Genomic DNA, 19470 nt, shown 5'->3' with positions numbered 1-19470 from the left:
TGGCTGCCCTTAATTTGCTTAATTGGTGGACTGTTAAAACAATTGACTACATAAAAATAAACTAAATTTAAATGACCAGGATAAAGATGACACAAGCTGTTTCCGGGACTGTTCAGAACAACCATAAAGAATCCTGAATTTTGTGATTAGTTGATCTAATCTTGAGCAGTGGTTTTCAAACTTTTTCTTTCCACTTTAAGTAATCCCTATGCCATAGGTTACTCTGTGATGAGTATGGAATTGCTTAAGGTGGTATGTGAATGGAAAAAAAAGATTGCGAACCACTGCTCCAGACCCAATGGTCAGTGAAATATTTTGCTTGATAAAAATTGTCATTGACCCATTTCCTTTGAAATCGTGCACATAATGAATCAATTATGTACGATTAAAACAGTGGCTTTTAAACTTTTTCTTTCCATTCACATACCACACTAAGTAATTTCTTACTAATCACAGGCACTTATGGCATAGGAAATTCTAAAGGTGAAATGTGAGTTTTAAAAAAGGGTTGCCCAACCCGACCTATGGCATAGGGATTACTTAAGGTAGTACGTGAGAGGAAAGAAAAAGTTTGAAAAACACTGATCTAGAGCGAGAGCAGAAGTAGAAAAATGCTTGTGCCTCCGATAGTCAGCTAATGGTCCTCATTGTGCTATGTATGTCTGGTCAATGGTTGCAAATAGGTTTGGGATTACGTACGCTTGTGCAATCGTTCAGTAATGGGTTTGGCCATGGTCTCTTACCAGGTTCAAGATGGGGAAAGGCTCATTGGGTAGGAAAACTGAGGTCACCACCTTTGGAAGAGGAGGGTCCAACGGAGAAAGTTGGTGGAAAAAGGAGAAAGTCGACAACAATCTGCTGGAACCAGAACCAAACAGGCTTCCTGAAAACAAGGGCACAATAATATATTGCAGCACAAGGTGGCAATATTGCACAATAGAGTTTTGTTCAGATCTATTGCACTGAAACAATTTTAAAGTGAATGCTTTGTCCTCAAGTGTTTAAACCTACTACCAACTACCACCTGCTGTTGCAGGGATTCTTCCACTTGGACAAGTTGGAACACAAAGCGCTGCACTGGAGATGAAAAGAAAAGTGAAATCTAGGAAATGCAGAAAGCAGTGAAATCAGGTGATCGAGGTTATGTTTGCATTACAAATCTGATTGATGCATGAGAAATGCGAGAAATAAAAACAATGCCAGAAATATGAGATCCAAAGCACAGCATTTAGTCTGAAATAAAAGAGAATTCTGGAAATACCCAGCAGGACAAACAGTATCTGTGAAGAAAAAAAAGTTGTTACTTTAGATCAGAATTAGCTTTGCTGAGCACCTTTTCTCTGTCCACATTAGTGACAGGGAATTTTCAGTGGCCAACCATTTTGCGCCCTACTTCCATGCTAACATGTCTGTCCATGACCTCATGCACTGTCAAGCCAAGACCACCAGTAAATTGGAGGAACAACACCTAATTTTATGTCTGGGAACTCTCCAACAGGATGACATTAACATCAACTTCTCCGCTTTCTGCTGGCCTACTGCCCATTCTCCCTCTCTTCCCCTTTCCTCCAGCTCTCTATTCAGAGAGCCATCCCCCCCTCCCTCTGTGATTCCCTCTCCCTTATTCATTTTTTACCTCCTGCCTGTAAGACCATGCTTCTCCCCTGCCCCTCACCCCCACCATTTTGTTTGGGCACCTGCCTGCATTTTGTTCATACCTTGATGAAGGGCTCAAGCCCAAAACATTGTTTATGTATCTTTATCTTTACTGTATAAAGTACAGTGTTTGACCTGCTGAGTTTCACCAGTTTTGATGATCAAAATTAGCCAGATCTGACCCAACCTGGAAAGGGCAGTTATTGGAAGTTGTTGAATTCAGAAATGATACCAAAAATTGCTGGAAATCCTCCCCAGGCCCAGTATCCACAGGTTTTTAGTTTTTCTGCATTTAGACACTGTAACACAAGGCCCATGGGACTCTAAATCAGAAAGAAGTTCTGTAAGAAAGCTGAGATTTCAGCAGCCGGTGCCCCCAGCATCTTGTGTATTTTCTTTACTTCAACCTCAACACCACATCCTTCTTCTGAAGTAAAAGAGAAAGAATGGAATCTAAATAGTTTCGTGGTATCATCTATAGAGGTCAATATAAATCACACTGACTGATTAACTGCAAAAATTAGATCAACTTTAATGCACTTGGATCATCGGCTTCAAAAGCATCAAATTCAGCATTAGAACTCCAATTACTTGGAATTTTATCTATTATGTCAACTTTAGTCATGTCTGCAAAATTAAATGAAGGTGACGTCTCCAGAACCCATGCAACTTATCACAAAAATCTCTGAACTGAAAAAGTAAATGTTTTCAACTGTTCTGTTCAAAGTGGCCTTCTGATGCCACCTGCATAGTTGAGAGTGAAACACAGAAAACTGTCATGGAACTTTAACTTGGGCTATTAACTGTCTTGGTTTCAATGGAAGTAAATATGACACGTCAACCAACAACTTAGGGGTGACATAAATCTAATTTCCATGACAACCAAACCTGTTTTAGTGGGGGCTGCTCTTCCTGAACATCAAAACTATGAAACCAAATGGCATTTGTAGGTCAGAGGGCAAAATGCTGGTGATGTAATTTCCTCCGAACGATTCTGAACTTTTCAACTATTCAACACACTTGGTTTTTAAAATGATGGCAACTCATCGAGGAGTGATTTATGGAGCAGACTTGATGGGCCAATGGGCGTACTTCAGCTCCTATATCTTGTGAGTGTTTGTGAGGGTATTGGTGACAGAATCACAGGGAGTGCCGTGTTACAAAATCAGAATCTATTCAGAGATGTTAATACCTTTGTGCAATCAACCTCACTGATTTAAATGATGCCAAAATGTTCTGCATTAAATGAGTTCCAACCACGTTCAATGAAAATTCAATAGCTTGTATAACCGTTGAACCAAACAGTACAATATCCTTGAACAGGCAATTGATGTTACATCTGAACTGTTGTTAATATATTTTTTTAATTGCTCTATCGTAAGAAATACGCACCAAGGCATTTACTATTGTCAGTGAGATGGATTCCATCTTTTAATCTGTGACAGTTTTGGTATCTATTAGTACAATTTTCAAGTTAACAGGTAAAAATAAAAAGAAAATAGAATATATCAGTGATGGCAAAAGACATTTTATCACCAGTATCATTCAATACACTGGCAGCAGGGAGATCCCTCGATCAATATCACCTTGAGATGCAATTCCAAAGTTAAGTGTAATAAATGCCTCAAGATCCCCAACACTATACCATTCAAGTTCAGAGCTAAATAGTATTATTAATCAAGAAAACTGACATGAAACTCCATTCAATAGGATAAGTTTAACAGCAACAGAAAAAGCATGGAGGAATTTGAGGCTGTGATGGAGTTGGTATCTGTTTCTCTGGATGTTCATTTCCTCCATCCAGTGAGATGGGAAACAATTTTTGACCATCCAGTGAGATGGGAAACAATCTTTGACCATCCAGTGAAATGGGAAACAATCTTTGCCCATCCAGTGAGAAGGGAAACAATCTTTGCCCATCCAGTGAGATGGGAAACAATCTTTGACCATCCAGTGAGAAGGGAAACAATCTTTGCCCATCCAGTGAGATGGGAAACAATCTTTGACCATCCAGTGAGATGGGAAACAATCTTTGCCCATCCAGTGAGAAGGGAAACAATCTTTGCCCATCCAGTGAGATGGGAAACAATCTTTGCCCATCCAGTGAGATGGGAAACAATCTTTGACCATCCAGTGAGATGGGAAACAATCTTTGACCATCCAGTGAGATGGGAAACAATCTTTGACCATCCAGTGAGATGAGAAACAATCTTTGACCATCTCCTGCGGCATCACAACAGAAATGCCAAATAATTTATTTGTCTTTCATGGGTTTTATCAGGTTCCACTGAGTCAGCTACTGATATAGGCACACTGAGAGGAAATTGATCATTAGGTAATGAGCTAAACTATACAATAGACCACAGATTAATGCGGAGAAAGTTTCTGATTCAGCTGTTGCAATGGATATGCTCCCCACTAATAGCCACATAAGTTAATTATCAGGATGTTTTTAAACACAAAAACAAAATGTCATTTACCAAGTATCCTCAGAGATACAGAGAATGAACTTGAAAGAAATGTTAGTTTAAAACTGATGGTCAATAAAACTGTCATTTAACTATTCAATATCATGTTAGTTTCATTAACAGCTAAAATATGTTGTCAGAGGTTTATAATTCTACATGTTCTAGTTGATCTAAAAACTAAATGCACTAGATAGCAACAATGGTTCTGATTAAGAAACCCACCAGCTGCAATGTCATACCTCGAAATAATGTGTGTAATGGGGCAGACTCAATAGGCTGAATAGCCTATTTCTGCTATATTTTATGGGATCATTCAGGGCAGTTTTACTCATCGGGAGTGGGATGTCTTGCTTCTAGCAATGTTGCTACTTTTGGTGAATTTTGACAGAGATTAAAGTGGGGGGCAATCTACACTGTTACATTCTGTACCCAGATTGCAAACAAGAGATTATAAGGACAATTTTGTCACAGCAGTTCAAGGTACGGTTTTAAGGTTCTGATGTCAGGTTAAATCTTTATCTCAGCTGCCGTCTGCTTGGAATTACACATGTTCTCTGCAACAGTGCTCTGATGTCCTTCCACATCACAAAGGCATGCTGGTCAGCTCAACTTTACCAGTCACTGAATGTTGCCAAGTGTGGGTGGGTAGCAGAGGAATCAACATAAAGATGATGGATGCAAGAGAAAATAAATTATTGGGAAATAATTATAACCAATGGTCAGCATAGACTCAATGGCTGATTGGCCTCCAACAAGGTAAGAAAATATGTGAAATGAAGGATTTCAATTGGAATAAGCATGAGCTACACCTGTTAATCCACTCAACATGAGCTACACCTGTAATCATTTGACTCAACCAAAACCTGTTAACCCATTCAGCATAAGTTACACCTGCTCACCCATTCAACAAGCCTGTCATTAATGAAAAAAATGTCTTCCACACATTAATGCAGTGCAAGAACAGTTCTGAAATGCTTCCCTCTCCTGTTGAGGAAATGCTGTAGAAGATTCTCTGGGTAAGTGGAGAGCTGAAGAAAACTTTAGTTGTACAAGATCCAAGCTGTCAACTCTCTGGCTGCCACAAAGGCAGATGGAAATCTTACAATATTAACACATCATCAGAATTTGAACCTCACAACACTGACAATAGGCCAAGGCATGGGACAGCTAAAAATTAAATTCAGCAGCAAACACTTAGGCAATTTGGAAAATATGTTAAGTAAAGATGGGAAAAAGAAACCATTAAAATAAATAGGCTCATAATTTTATAAGGCTGAGGGACAAAGGAGTTGAACAGATGAAAATGTGTATTAATTGAAAATCTGACAACTGTAGATGCTGGAATACTGAAATAAAAACATAGTGCTTTTTCAAAAAATCTGCTCAATTAATCTTCACCAGAGTAGAGATGAATAAATCAGAAATGTACACTAAACTTTAAAGTTAAACTTCAAAGCCTTTGCACTGACTGCAAGTAAATATGGGAATCATCTAAATTTCCCTTTGGATGTTCATTACAGTGGTATGTTATTGTATGAGAAGACATTTATGCAACAAAATATTGAAATTACCAAAGCAAACAGGCCTAAATGAAACATTTCTCAGTTTGATGGGAATGGGGAGTAGGACAGCTTCTGTTTAGTTTACTAGTGTCAGGATCAAGTATACCCATTCACAATCTCAGAACTGCTCCAAGGGCTGTGCTAACAGTGACTGACTTCTGAAGTCCCCCATTTCAATTCTCTATCCCATTCCTTTCTCATGATCTCATGCACTGCCAGACTGAGACCACCCGTAAATTGGAAGAAGAACACCTCATCTTCCAACTGGGCACCCTCCAACTGGATGGCATTAATAATGACTTCCCTGGTTTTTGTTAAAACACCTTCCCCCTTTGCTCTTCTCAATTTGTCTCTCCATTCCATCTCCTTTTGCACAGACTTGATAAATTCTCATCTTGTCCCTTATCATACCCCATTAACACCTTTTGTTGGTCTGGATTCCACCCCTCCATCTTGTTTGAATTCTGAGATTTCCTGATTCTTACTTATTCCTTGAAGAAGGACTCTGGCCCGAAACGTTGGCAATATACCTTTGTCTCCTTTTGACGCTGAAAAGACCGGCTGAGTTCCTCCAGCATTTTGATGTGTTTTTACTTCTTCTGAAGTGCAGTTGCTGTTGTGGGCAGCCAAGTACACTTCATCCTTTGTAAACAGAAATGCAAGAGCATTTTTAGTGCACTGGTCTAGGTTGAAGCAAATATAATGTTACTGTTTGTTCACTTCAGCACCTCACTGTTGACTTGTTTTCGGAACAAATTGACAATCACATGTTTCATGAATTTGGCATGTTCTCATTAATTTGCTTTGCACGCATTTTCATTTTTCTTTTATAGATACAATGTAGTTAACAGTTGTTGAAATGAAAGAGATATAATTTGCTTTAATATCTCCAATCTAAAACAAAATCTGGCGTCTCATAAGAAGGGGTTAGACATTCAGGACAAAATTGAGAGGGAATTTCTTCACTCAGAGGGTAGGAAATTGTTGCAATTCTTTGCCCAATATAGCTCTGTGGCCTCAGTTGCTGAGTATATCCAGACAGAGACTGATAGATTTCTGAATATTCTGAAAATCAGGCAATATGAGGTTGGAGCAGGAACATGACCATATTGAATGAAAGTGCAGGATGAGTGGTCACAAGGCCGAATCTCACACCCTTCTCTATTTTTAAACACCCATTCTTTTGAATTCAAGTCATATTCTCCCTCTGAGCTTTGTTGCCTATGCAACATCTTCTTTCTGCTCTTTGGCTGGAAACATATTTTGAAGGAAATTGTAGCAGTTTGGACACTTAACCAACATCAATCAGGACCCTGGAGTATTTGGAATTTGGAAATGAGTTATAGAATCAAAAATGCCATTGACATTATCTGGATCCACATCACTGAGAATATCTTAAAGAAAGACATCTAAACCATCTAAAATTATCTTGGGAAGCACAAATCCATTTCTTTGCAGAATCTGTTCTGTTTTTTCACAAAGCCTGGTATGTACTGTGGCCACATGGTGGCAGTAAATCACCTCTCTTTCCCTATTTTTTTCTCATTTGGCAATATTCCCACATCCCAAAGCATCTCCAACCTCTTTTTAAATTAAAAAAAAATTTTTCACACTATGAACCATATTGACCAAAATGAAGCACCTTTCACATGATAAAATAGCCTGAACATTCTCCACAGAAACATTAGCAAGCTTAATTTTGCACTAAATTACATGTATTAGGACAAAAATGATAAGCTTAAAGGTGTTTTAAAGATTGAATAATTTTAAATTACATCTGTCTATATGCATGTCATTATTATGTGCTGTGTATCGTGGTCCAGAAAAGCACTGTTTCGTCTGGTTGTATATGTATAGTCAGATGATAAAAAACTTGATCTTGATATTCGACACAGTTAGCGCAATGCTGCTACAGCGCCAGTGGCTGTGACTGGGGCCCAAATCCTGCACTGCCTGTGAGGAACTTGTGCGTTTTCCTCGGGGGTTTCCTCTGGGTGTTCCAGTTTCCTCCCACCCATCAAAACATACTGGGGGTGTAGGCTCTTTCTCTTTCTTCTTCTCTTTGGCTTGGCTTCGCGGACGAAAATTTATGGAGGGGTAATGTCCACGTCAGCTGCAGGCTCATTTGTGGTTGACAAGTCCAATGCGGGACAGGCAGACACGGTTGCAGCGGTTGCAAGGGAAAATTGGTTGGTTGGGATTGGGTATTGGGTTTTTCCTCCTTTGTCTTTTGTCAGTGAGGTGGGCTCTGCGGACTTCTTCAAAGGAGGTTGCTGCTCGCCGAACTGTGAGGCGCCAAGATGCACGGTTTGAGGTGATATCAGCCCACTCGCGGTGGTCAATGTGGCAGGCACCAAGAGATTTCTTTAGGCAGTCCTTGTACCTCTTCTTTGGTGCACCTCTGTCACGGTGGCCAGTGGAGAGCTCGCCATATAACACGATCTTGGGAAGGCGATGGTAGGCTAATTGTGTGTAATTGGGCAGCATGGGCTTGTGGGCCGAAAGGGCCTGTTTCCGTTTACATTGTAAAAATTTTTAAAATCCTGAACTTATTACCTTGTCATCTGAAGGTATGGCTACACATTCAGAACTAGAGGAATACTGTCAGTTCAGTGATGAAAGTTGGGGTTGAGGCTCACATGGAGAGATTTGGAAACAAGAATGAACATTCTTTTTAAATGGAATGATTATCAGAATGACATGGGCAAGGTGAATGAGGGTTACTTCTCTCACATGAATACCAGAGATTTTGCCTGGATTCATCCAGCTGTATGCTTTATTATAAATACTGATCAAATTTGGCAGATTCAGGTGGCGTCTAATGCTGTAACTGGCAGAGAGTGAAATTTTGTTCACACAAATACTTTGAAAAGCTTGACGAAGATTTCAGGATGGCACAGTTGGCACGGTGGTTGGTGCAATGCCTTTACAGCACCAGCAATCGGGACCGGATCGGCGTCCTGAGTCAGGCGCTATCTGGAAGGGAGTTTGTACGTTCTCCCCGTGTCGGTATGGGTTTTCTGCGGTTGCTCCGGTTTCCTCCCACCGTTCAAAATGTACCAGGGTGTACACTAATGGGGTGTAAATTGGACAGCACAGACTCGTGGGCTAAAATGGCCTGTATATCTAAATTTTTATAAGTTTGCTACAAACCCATTCTCGCTTGATTGCTGAGGCCACGATGTCTTGACCTGATTGCTAACATCTATCGCTGCTGATGTTCATAATCAGAATTTATTGTCAAAAAAATATGTGTCACAAAATTCATTGTTTTTCAGTAGCATGGCGTGCAAAAATTGTTATAAAGTACATTTTTAAAAATGTGAAAAAAGTGAGTTAGTGTCTGTGGTTCATTGTTCATTCAGAAATCTGATGCCAGATAGGAAGAAGCTGTTTTTGTCTAATTGGGTGTTTGTCTTCCAGCTCCTTCCTAATGGTAGCAGTGAGAAGAGGGCATGGCCTGGGTGATGAGGGCCCTTGATGACAGTGGCTGCTCTCTTGAGACACTCCTCTTGTAGATATCCTTAATGGAGTGATGTCTGGTTCCTGTAATAGCACAGATCAGAATGCATTGGCACCTCCAATTCAGACAGTGATGCAACCAGTCAGAAAGCTCTCCACGGTACATTGTAGACATTTGCAAGAGTCTTTGGTGATAGACCAAATCTCCTCAAACTCCTCGTAAAGTACAGCCGCTGGTGAGCCGCCTTCATGATTGAAACAGCAAGATAGATCTTCAGAGATGTTGATTACGAGGAATTTGAAGTTCTTTACCCTTTCTACTGCTGACACCACGATGAGGACTGGTTTCTGTTCTCCTGGTTTCTCTACAGTCAGCTCCTTACTTTTGCTAATGTTAAGTGCAAGGTTGTTGTCATTGATACCGCTCAACTAGCGAAATATCTCACTCCTGAACAGTTCCTCAATGCCATCTGAGACCCTGCTGATGACCGCGGTGACGTCAGCAGATTTGTCGATGGCATTTGAATTGAGTCCTGTGTTGATTGTCAGTGAGGAGGAGATGTTTTTACTGATTCTCACTGACTGGTATTCTGATGAGGAAGTCAATGATCCAGTTACAGATGAGGTGCAGAGTCCCAGGTTTTGGAGCTTGCTGACCATTACTGAGGATATGATGGTATTGAAAGTTGAGCTGTAATCAATGAAATGCAGCCTGATGTACTTGTGGCTGTTATTTAAGTGATCTAGAGCTGAGTGGAGAGCCAGTGAGATCACATCTGCTGTGGAGCGATTGTGGTGGAAAGCAAATTGTAGCAGATCCAGATCTTTACTCGGGTATGTATTAATTCGGAGGCCATGAACAACCTCTCAAAACATGTCATCAAAGTAGATGTGATTGCTGCTGGACTTTGTTCTGCTTGGGCACTGGGATGATTGAAGCCCTTTTGAAGTAGGTGGGAACCTCTGACTACAGCAATGAGAGATTGAAAATGTCTGTGAACACACAGCTGGTTGGTTGGCGCAGATTTTCAGTACCCTGCCCTCTTGAAAGATGTTCCAATGTCGGCCTCAGAGATAGATATCACAAAGACACCATATTCTGCAGGGATTCTCATTGGTACTTTTGAATTCTCCTTTTCAAATTGAACATTTGAACCTTGTCACTTGTAGTCAGGGCCACTTGTTAATCTCATCTCATCACAAATGAGAACGTGCCAGAAGCTTTCACCTCTGTTGATAAATATTGGCAAGATGTGTCATTAATTACTGGATTAAAATCATGGCAATAATTTGTGATTAAATGAGAAAGAACTGGAAATATTCAGTGGATCTGACAGCATCTCTGGAGAAGGGAATAGGGTTAACATTGCAAGATAACCGTCAGGACTGAAAAATCTTAATGACTTACAATGTTGGTGCCAGAGGTTTCTGTTTTTATCAGATCTAATGTAGCTGAGGATCACAGCAATGTAGCAGTGAATGTACATTGAGCACTCTGCCCAAATCATCTTCCATTGAGTATTAATGGAATGACATTTCAGAAGCAGACTAACAATGTGTTGTCAAACTTCTGCCTACTTACTCTGTTTTACTTGCCACAAGCACAGCTGAGTATTTCCACCAGAAGAAGTAACTCACTGGCTTGGTGTGTGGTGGAACGTTACAAGGAAGTAAAGTTGCTGTGTCAATAAAGTTCACATCATCAAAGCATATTCAGCTCTTCTGCTTTATCCCTCACTTGTTTCTCTTCTATTTTTATTTCATTTTCTCCTTTCATGACCTGAGAGGTTATATTAAAGATCTGTTTCTCTCTCCACAGATACTAGCTGTTCTGTTGAACATTGTTTAATTCTCTGCAGCATTTTACTTATGCATTGCATTCCATAACAAATCTAATCATAGGATTTAATTTTTTTAAAATATAGTCCCATAGAGCCATAAGATATAGCAGCAGTAGACCATTCAGCCCATTGAGTCCACTCTGCCATTCTGTCATGAATTGATCCATTCTCCCACTCCTACCTTCTTCCCTACCATAACCCCATAACCGTTGATACCCTATTTAGATACCTATCAATGTCTGCATTAAATATGCACAATGACTTGCCCTCCACAGCTGTCCATGGTAGCAGATTCCAGAGGTTCACCATTCTCTGGATCATACTGCCCAAATACACCCATGTGACCAATTAACATGCCAGCTCTGTATGTCTTTGGAAAGTGGGATGAAACCGGAGCATCTGGAGGAAACCCATTGATTATGCAAGCAGCACCAAGATTAACCAATTCATCTACTTTGAATATTGGTCAGGGGACAGGTGTTGGCTGAGTCACTGAGGGAGCTCTCCACTCTGCTTTGAAAATTAAAACTTAAAAAAATTTAGAAATACAGCTCGGGAATAGCTATTCTGGCCCATGAACTCATGCTGCCCAATTACACTCTACAATCCCCAGTAAGTTTTGAACGGTGGAAGGAAACCAGAGCCCCTGGGGAAAGCCCACACAGACACAGGGGAAGGTACAAACTCCTTACAGACAGTATGGGACTTGAACCCCAGTCCCAATCGCTGGCGCTGTAACAGTGTAGCGCTAACTGTGCTGCCCAAAAAAGGATACACTGGTAGGTGTCTTGCTACAGTGCCTTGGCTAAAATGATAAAAGCAGACTTCAAGGGAGCCCACACATTTTTGCGATGTGGGAGGAAACCAGAGCACCTGGAAGAAACTCAACCAGTCACAGGGAGAACGTGAGATTTCAGATTTATTGCCAGAGTACGTACATGACCACATACAACCCTGAGATTCTTTGTCGGATGGGTGAGACAGAATTACCACTTATTGGTAGTGCAAAAAGACTACTCAACGTACACGTAAATAAATAAAGAAATGTAAACAAACTGACTTTGTCAGAGAAAAATAATAATAAAAGGTAACATTAAGAGACCTTAAATGAGCCCCTGATTGATTTTGTCGTTGAGGAGTCTGATGGTGGAGGGGGAGCAGCTGTTCCTGACCCTGGTGGTCCAAGTCTTGTGGCACCTATGCCTTTTTCCTGATGGCAGCAATGAGAATAGAGCATGTGCTGGGTGGTGTGAATCCTTGATGGTTGGTGCTGCTCTCCGACGTCAGTGTTCCCTGCAGATGTTCTCGATGTTGGGGAGGGTTTTACCTGTGGTCTCTTTCCACTACTTTTTGCAATGCTTTATACTCAGGGGTATTGGTGTCCCCACACCAGACCTTGATACAGCCAGGCAGCACACTTTCCACCACTCATCTGTAAAAAGTTGTCAGGGTTTCTGGTGTCATGCAAAACCTCTTGAAGGTCCTGAGGACGTAGAGGCGCTAACGTGCTTTCTTTACGATGCCATGGGTATATTAAGCCAAGGAAAGATCCTCCTAGATAGTGACTCCCAAGAGCTTAAATTTACTCACCTCTCCACCTCAAATCCCCCAGTGATCACTGGATCGTACACCTTTGGTTTTCCCTTCCTGAAGTCAACAATCAGCTCTTTGGTTTTGGTGACATTAGGCACGAGGTGGGAGAACAGGCAGCTCAAATGGTCAAGATTGAACCCAGGTCACTGGAGCTGTCTCTCTGTGGCCTTGCTCCTTCTGCCCTATCGGCATGTTGGACCAAACACACGGCCATCACCATGTCAGCCCATTGGACTGTACCTGATGCTGTTCCCTTTGTCTCCAATGATAGTGATGACAGAATGAGCTCAGATGCCATTGTGCAGTAAACAGTATCCACAGGAACAGTGAGTGAGGACCATCTTTTGATAATGACTTGTGTCTGTGAATATTTCCTGAGGCGTGCACTGCACTGCTACTGGGTCTCAGTGCTTCCTAAAACTGATAAAATAAGGATGTGGTTTATTTCATGGAAACACACTGAGATAAAAGAACATTTCTGGACCACAATTGGCTGCAGTTCAATCATCCCCAATATTTAAACCAGAGAAATGAAAGTTGTTCAGGGGATGGAATTTCCAGCAGTTCAATAATTTTACTGAAACTTCATTCCCAAGTGCAGATAGTTTGTTGGTGTTTTGAAAAAAAAATCCTAAATAGGACAAATAGGGAAAAATGTAAAATTATGTGGGGTCAAGTTAATTTTTAACTTTCGATAAGGTGCAACGTTGCTACGCTTTGGGAAGAGTTAAATATTAGAACACAAGGAATAGGAGCAGGAGTAGGCTATCTGACCTGTCGAGCCTGCTCCGCCTTTCAATGTGATCATGGCTGATCTGATGATACATTGGTGCTGTGAAGGCGTTGCTCTAGCCAGTATGCTAACTGTGCCACCCTATCTTACCCCATTCTCCTTCGCTGTAATGTCAAAAGATCTTGTGCATGTACATGAGAGAGCAACCAACTCTGTCGATAAAGTGAGCAAAGGAAAGCTGGAACTCAGCTGGCCAGGCAGCGTCGATGGAGACAGATGGTCAGTCAACATTTTGGGTCAGCACCCATTGTTAAGACCCTAACATGAACCATTTCTCTCCACAGTTGTGCCTGGCCTACAGTGTCTCTCCAGACCAACTAAGCTGAGACTGTTCCCCTGCAACAAAGATGGCTGATGGATGAACTGAAGAAATAGTAACAGGAGTAGGCCATCCTGTCCTTTGAGCTGCTCTGCCTTTCAATGTAATTATGGCTGATCTGATGATCGGTTCATCACCTACCTGCCTTTTCTCCATATCCCTTAATTACCTTTCTATCCAACCTTGTCTTAAAAAAATATTTAATGAGGTTGCCTCGACTTATAGAGGATTATAAAATTATGGACATAGATTTCCCCAGGGTGGCAGAGGTTAAAACTACACAGTCCAGCTTTAAGGTGAGAGGGTTAATATTTATAGGGGATCTGAGGGACATTTTCACACAGAGGATAGTAGATACATGGAACAAGCTCCCAGAGGTAGAGGTAGAGCCAGATACAATTACCACATTTAAAACAAAACAATTGGAATGGTTCATGGATGAGAAAGTTTCAGTGGAATGTGAACAAACACAGACATGTGTTAGACAGGGACCTTGGTCGGAATGGACAGATTGGGACAAAGGCTTTGTAACTCTCTGAATCCATAACTCAGAAAAAAGCAGGAAATCTAAACTAATAAAGGCTGCTACACTGAAGGAGTGCTCCTATAATTGGGGAATTGTCAGGCCTCTCAGGAGGACATTAGTTATCCATCAGAAAGTTGGTCCTGATGCAGAGGTAGACATGAGGGCTGAAACATTTTTGATTTTTCAGGGAATGAGGGGGAACAGCCATGATCGTATTGAAGGTGGGACAGGCTTGCAGGGCTGAGTGGACTCCTGCTCCTTTTTGAAATATGTATCGGCCATTCTTGACCAATGTTCCTTCCTGAATCACCCCATTCATCCCCACAACGTTGTTCTAACAGTTAGTGCAGTCGAGACTAACCTGGGACACCATTGGCTGAGACACAGGGGTTCTCTTCTCTTCAATGGGATGCCACCTGGAAGGGGGAAAAGTGTCTTCCCAGGAAGCAAAAAAGCAGATTGTGCAGTGAATGGCCAATGTACTCCGTCAGCCAATAAACCCCCTGGGATTTGAAAGCTCATCCACCACCCTAGATGGTGCAGCACTCCCTCACCGCTATCATGATGTGAACCAATCCAAAATTTGAGGTGAGCAATATGTGGAAATCAATTACTCATCAACTCTGTCACACAAGTTGGAGAGTTTCCATATTTTGCTCGTGAAAGGCCCAGCTCTTTTTCTTTAAAGCTGTACTCCTGTAAATAAATTCTTCACCCACCAGAATGGATTTCTCTTCATTCCATCTGCCCCCATTCACCCACACAGCCGTACCTTGAGGTTAGGTTTCTGCACAACTCTGAACCAGACCCTCCGTCCCACCATTAGCATGCTGAGAATTGTACTTACCTGTACAAGTCCCACTTACCCAGATTTGGTACAGAGCCTTCAATGCTTTGGTCCTTTAAATTTCAGAGATTTCAATCTTTAGTGCAAATGCAGTGAGGTTGGTTTTTCCAAAGATACTGTTAACCCATTTTATCATGGAGTCTGATCTACACAGCTTCTTGTTCAAATAATCTCTTGATACTGAAATGATCATCCTTGTTTTCACTTCCTCCTTGACCTTGTCCCTCACAATCTCCCAGAGCCATGCATGCTTTTGAGCTATCTTTGTCACCCAACTCTATTTTTTATCGTTCCTGCTTGAAATCGTGCCATCAGCAGCTGGAACTCTGCACCTCCTTCCATCCTCCGACCTCTCCAGCCCTTTACATTTCTCCTTAAACTTGACCTCCGTCCAAGTCTTTGATCATTTGGCCTGGTACATTGTTTCAGCAGCAAGGTTTGGTTGAAGCTCCACAAGGTACCTTACAGTGCTAAGGAAGGGAAGTTCTTCCTTAACCCGCTTAATATGTACGAACTGGACACGGGGAACAACGGCAAGTACACTTCAGAGAGTAATTTGTGGGCAGCCAAGAGCACTGGGATGTACTGTGGTTGTGAAAAACGTTACATAATTGTGAGTTATTTCTTATATTCAACATGGACCCCATTTGGAGTGCTAGAGCAGCACTTTAGATGCTTGGACGAGTTCAAGGGGAGGAATTATAAATCACACTGCTTAGAGGACATTACAGCTCATCTGTTAGCTTTGCTTCTGGACAACTGATGCATTATTTCCCTTGCAATAAATACATGAGAAGCTGATGGATATCATATTGTATTTATGTTGCACTCCGTCAGATATGTGTGTTACTGAGGTTTTCTACAGAACTCCCTGATATAGTTGACCTTTATGTGATTGTTCTTTGTGCAGGCAGGACACTGAAAAAAGTCTCGGAATCTTCCCCATGATTAAAGGAATTTAAAACCTGCCAGTGCTCCCCTTGGTGACTTTGTCCTGCAGCCTGCAGAGAGAGGTAAGCTCATTGTGTTCACACCCTGCCACCTTGACACTCTAGTTTTAACTGGTGATGGCAGGTTGTACTTGAGACAATTGTACATTATCTCGGACGACCTTTTCTGGACCCAGCAAATGAATGTCATTGTGAAAAAAATGTCAGCACCTCTACTTCCTCAGGAGTTTGCGGAGGTTTCATAGGATATTGAAAATCTTGGCAAACCTCTACAGATGTGAGGTGACCAGCTGCATCACTACCTGGTATGGGGGTACCGATATCTCTGAGTGGAAAGCCCTGCAAATGGAGTGAACTCTGCCCAGGACATCACAGGCAAAACCCTCTCCACCATCGAGAACATCTACAGGGAATGCTGCCATCGGAGAGCAGCAGTAATCATCAAGGATTCACACCCACCCAGCACATGCTCTCTTCTCGCTGCTGCTATCAGGAAAGAGGTATAGGGGCCACAAGACTTGCATCACCAAGTTCAGGAACATCTGCTACCCCTCCATCATTAGACCCTTGAACAACAAACTCAATCAGGGGCTCATTTAAGGATTCTTACTTTGCATACTATTTATTACAGATTTTTTTTCTGTATTGCACAATTTCTTTACATTTCTTTCTTTGTTTACATTTCTTTCTTTTGTCAACGTATCTTTTCTTGAGTCCAGTTTTTTTGCACGACTGATAAGTAGAAATTCCACCTGGCCTGCAGGAAATAGAATCTCAGGGTTGTATGTGATGTCATGTATGTATCCTGTCAATAAATCTGAACTTTGAACTTGTTTCAGCCACACACTTCCTGCTGCTTCCCTCCTGGAATCTTCTTCAACAATTGGTCACTTTGACACCACTGGGGAGATGCAGACCTCGATCAGGCTTCCAGACTTAGCACCTAGGTTTCTGTTTCAATATCTGGTCAGCACAGAAACAGACCCTTTAGCAGTACTCCCTCTGGGGAGGGCAGAGAGAGCACCAATCACAGAAGGAGCAAAGAGTGGGACTATTTGGATAGCTCCTTCAAAGAGTTGGTCCAGACAAAATGGACAAACAGCCTCCTATTTTATTGGATGATTTAATGAAATTAGTTTAATAATTCCATGATTTTATGCCATCACTTAATTTTGGAATAAAACAGCCAGATTCAATTCGAGAAATTGACAATTTTCTGCTTCATAGTTGATAACAACCCTTTTTAACACTCAAAAAAATGACCTTAATTCTGATAGTACACAAAAATATTGCAGTTGGATCAATAGAAGCCACTTTAGAGTAAATATTCCCAATGGATTCTCAACTACGGTCTGGCAGGTGTGAATTATGTTCGTGTACAAATAGTAGTAAGTGCACAGATGGTAAAATGGGACTATTAAATTAGATAAATGCTACAATATGTAATTTAAATAAAAATGTTAATTTAACCACTGCATATTTACTGCTTAATAAGTAAATGTACCACATGGAACTCTATCCTGCACCCAGTTTCAGAATCAATCGAGGATAATCTTCAGAATTTTGTTATGATAAAAATATTTTTTTCAAAGAAAATGAATGAATATTATACAGTACAATCAACCTTATTTTCCTGCAGGAAAATTAGATTACAGGTATTCAGCAATTGACCTTTTAAAACTTAAGGATGGATTTCCTTCAGCTAAAATGAAGATGCTTTACATCTCTCTTAAAGGTGACTCTGGAAAAACAGAAAACACTGGACATATTTGATAGGTCAGGATGCCACTGTGGAGAGAGAATAAGAAGTGGGGGGAGAAAGATAGAATGATGGAGAGAGAGAATGAGGCAGAGCAAGAGAGAGAGGGGTGCAGATAGGTAGACACTAAACAACTCAAACAGTGGTCGACACATGAGAGATTGCAGATGTTGGACTTTGGAGCCAAAAGCAAACAAGTTGAGCAGAATTGTAGGGGAAAGGAATTGTCAATATTTCATGTTAAAACTGTTTATAAGGACAGAGTGAAGAGTTGAGACAGGGTTCTGTAGGTGGTAGGTAGTGCAAGGAAGGGTAAAGGATGATGGGCAGAAGGAATCTTGAGTGGGGAGGGGATGGTGGTGGGCGAATGGTGTTAAGAGACAGAGGCCAGTGGGTAATTGGTAGAAGTAAATGGAGAAAAATGTGGTAGATAGAGCAAAATAGGTGGATGAGAGAGTAAAGGTGGAGGCAGAGCCATGAAGATGATTAACAGGGACACAAAAGTGCTGAAGTCTAAGGTGGGGGAGGGGGGGGTTAATGAGAAACATTAGAGGAGAGAGAAAGGTCAGATAGAACCAAATGTGTTGGTAGTCAGTGAATGCAACAAGAAGAGGAAGGCGTACAATAATGGGTGATGGGGGTCTGGAGATGGAAAGGGGACAAAATGGCTGACAGATGGCAGTAAAGTGAGAGGGAACATGTTTTGGACAGGTGTAAGCAGATGAAAGATGCCTGAAATTACCAGGAGAGAGAAAAGGCAGAAATGCAGATTTTTAAATTCATTAAAGGTGTGGGGTTCACAGGCTGAGCCAGCATTTCCTGCCCCTAGTTGCCCTTGAGAAGGTGGTGAGCTGCTTCTTTGAACCGCTGGAGTCACTGAGGTGTGTGTAACGTGGATGGAGTGAGTGATTAGCTGAAGTTGATCTGTCATTCAAATGATGCAACATATTCAGCGGGATGATCAGATGTAGTTCCTCAAGGTCGGGTTCGGGAACCCTTGGAGTTGTGGAGTTCCATGGGAGTGGTATTGAAGGAGGATTTGAGAAGAGTTACCAATCCTCTCTGATTGTCTTGAGGCTCCAAGGCCCAGATGCCAGAATGTTTGAGAGAAATGTCATTGGAAGAATTTAAAGTATGTCTCTTTCCCAACTTCTTTTGATAAGTTTATAATTTATAAAAGCTTTAGCTTTAGGAGTTGGTGGGATGGTTGGAGGTGGGAAGGAGTATGGAGCCTCAGATGGTGATCAGAAGAGAATTGCCAACTCTGGATTCAGATCAGCTGAACAGTTAAAATTAAGGAAGGAAAGGATTTCAATTCGGATTAGATTTCAGATTTATTGTCAGAGTACATACATTACATACAATTCTGAGATTCTTTTTCCTGCAGGCCAGGCAGAATTACCTCTCACTGGTAATGCAAAAAAAAAACCAAATAAAGAAATGTTATCAGAGAAATAAATGTAAACAAACTGTGCAATACAGAGAGAATTAATAAAAATCAATAAAGTGCCCAGGTAAGAGTCCTTAAATGAGCCCCTGATTGAATTTGTTGCTGGGAAGTCTGATGATGGAGGGGTTCCTGAACCTGATGGTGGCTACACCTCTTTCCTGATGGGAGCAACGAGAACAGAGCATGTGCTGGGTGGTGTGGGTCCTTGATGTTTGCTGCTGATCTCTGACAGCAGCGTTCCCTG

At 41.4% G+C, this 19470-nt stretch overlaps 1 long non-coding RNA gene across 3 annotated transcripts in view; it reads left to right on the top strand.

The window, feature by feature from the left end:
* Positions 1-19470, top strand: part of LOC138754344 (uncharacterized) — a 98259-nt gene that overhangs the window by 34819 nt on the left and 43970 nt on the right. The window contains exons 5-7 of one of the 3 annotated variants that reach the window (XR_011351678.1): positions 1037-1131; positions 13660-13797; positions 15978-16080. This is a non-coding gene — a long non-coding RNA (uncharacterized lncRNA). Of the gene's footprint in view, positions 1-746; positions 1132-13659; positions 13798-15977; positions 16081-19470 lie in introns of all 3 variants that reach the window. The other 2 variants (XR_011351677.1, XR_011351679.1) reach the window with 2 other exon arrangements.

This window comes from Narcine bancroftii, chromosome 2, assembly GCF_036971445.1.
Source record: "Narcine bancroftii isolate sNarBan1 chromosome 2, sNarBan1.hap1, whole genome shotgun sequence".
In the NCBI taxonomy this organism is placed as follows: domain Eukaryota; kingdom Metazoa; phylum Chordata; class Chondrichthyes; order Torpediniformes; family Narcinidae; genus Narcine; species Narcine bancroftii.
Note: the sequence above shows the minus strand (reverse complement) of the source record. Positions and strands in the feature narration are given on the sequence as shown.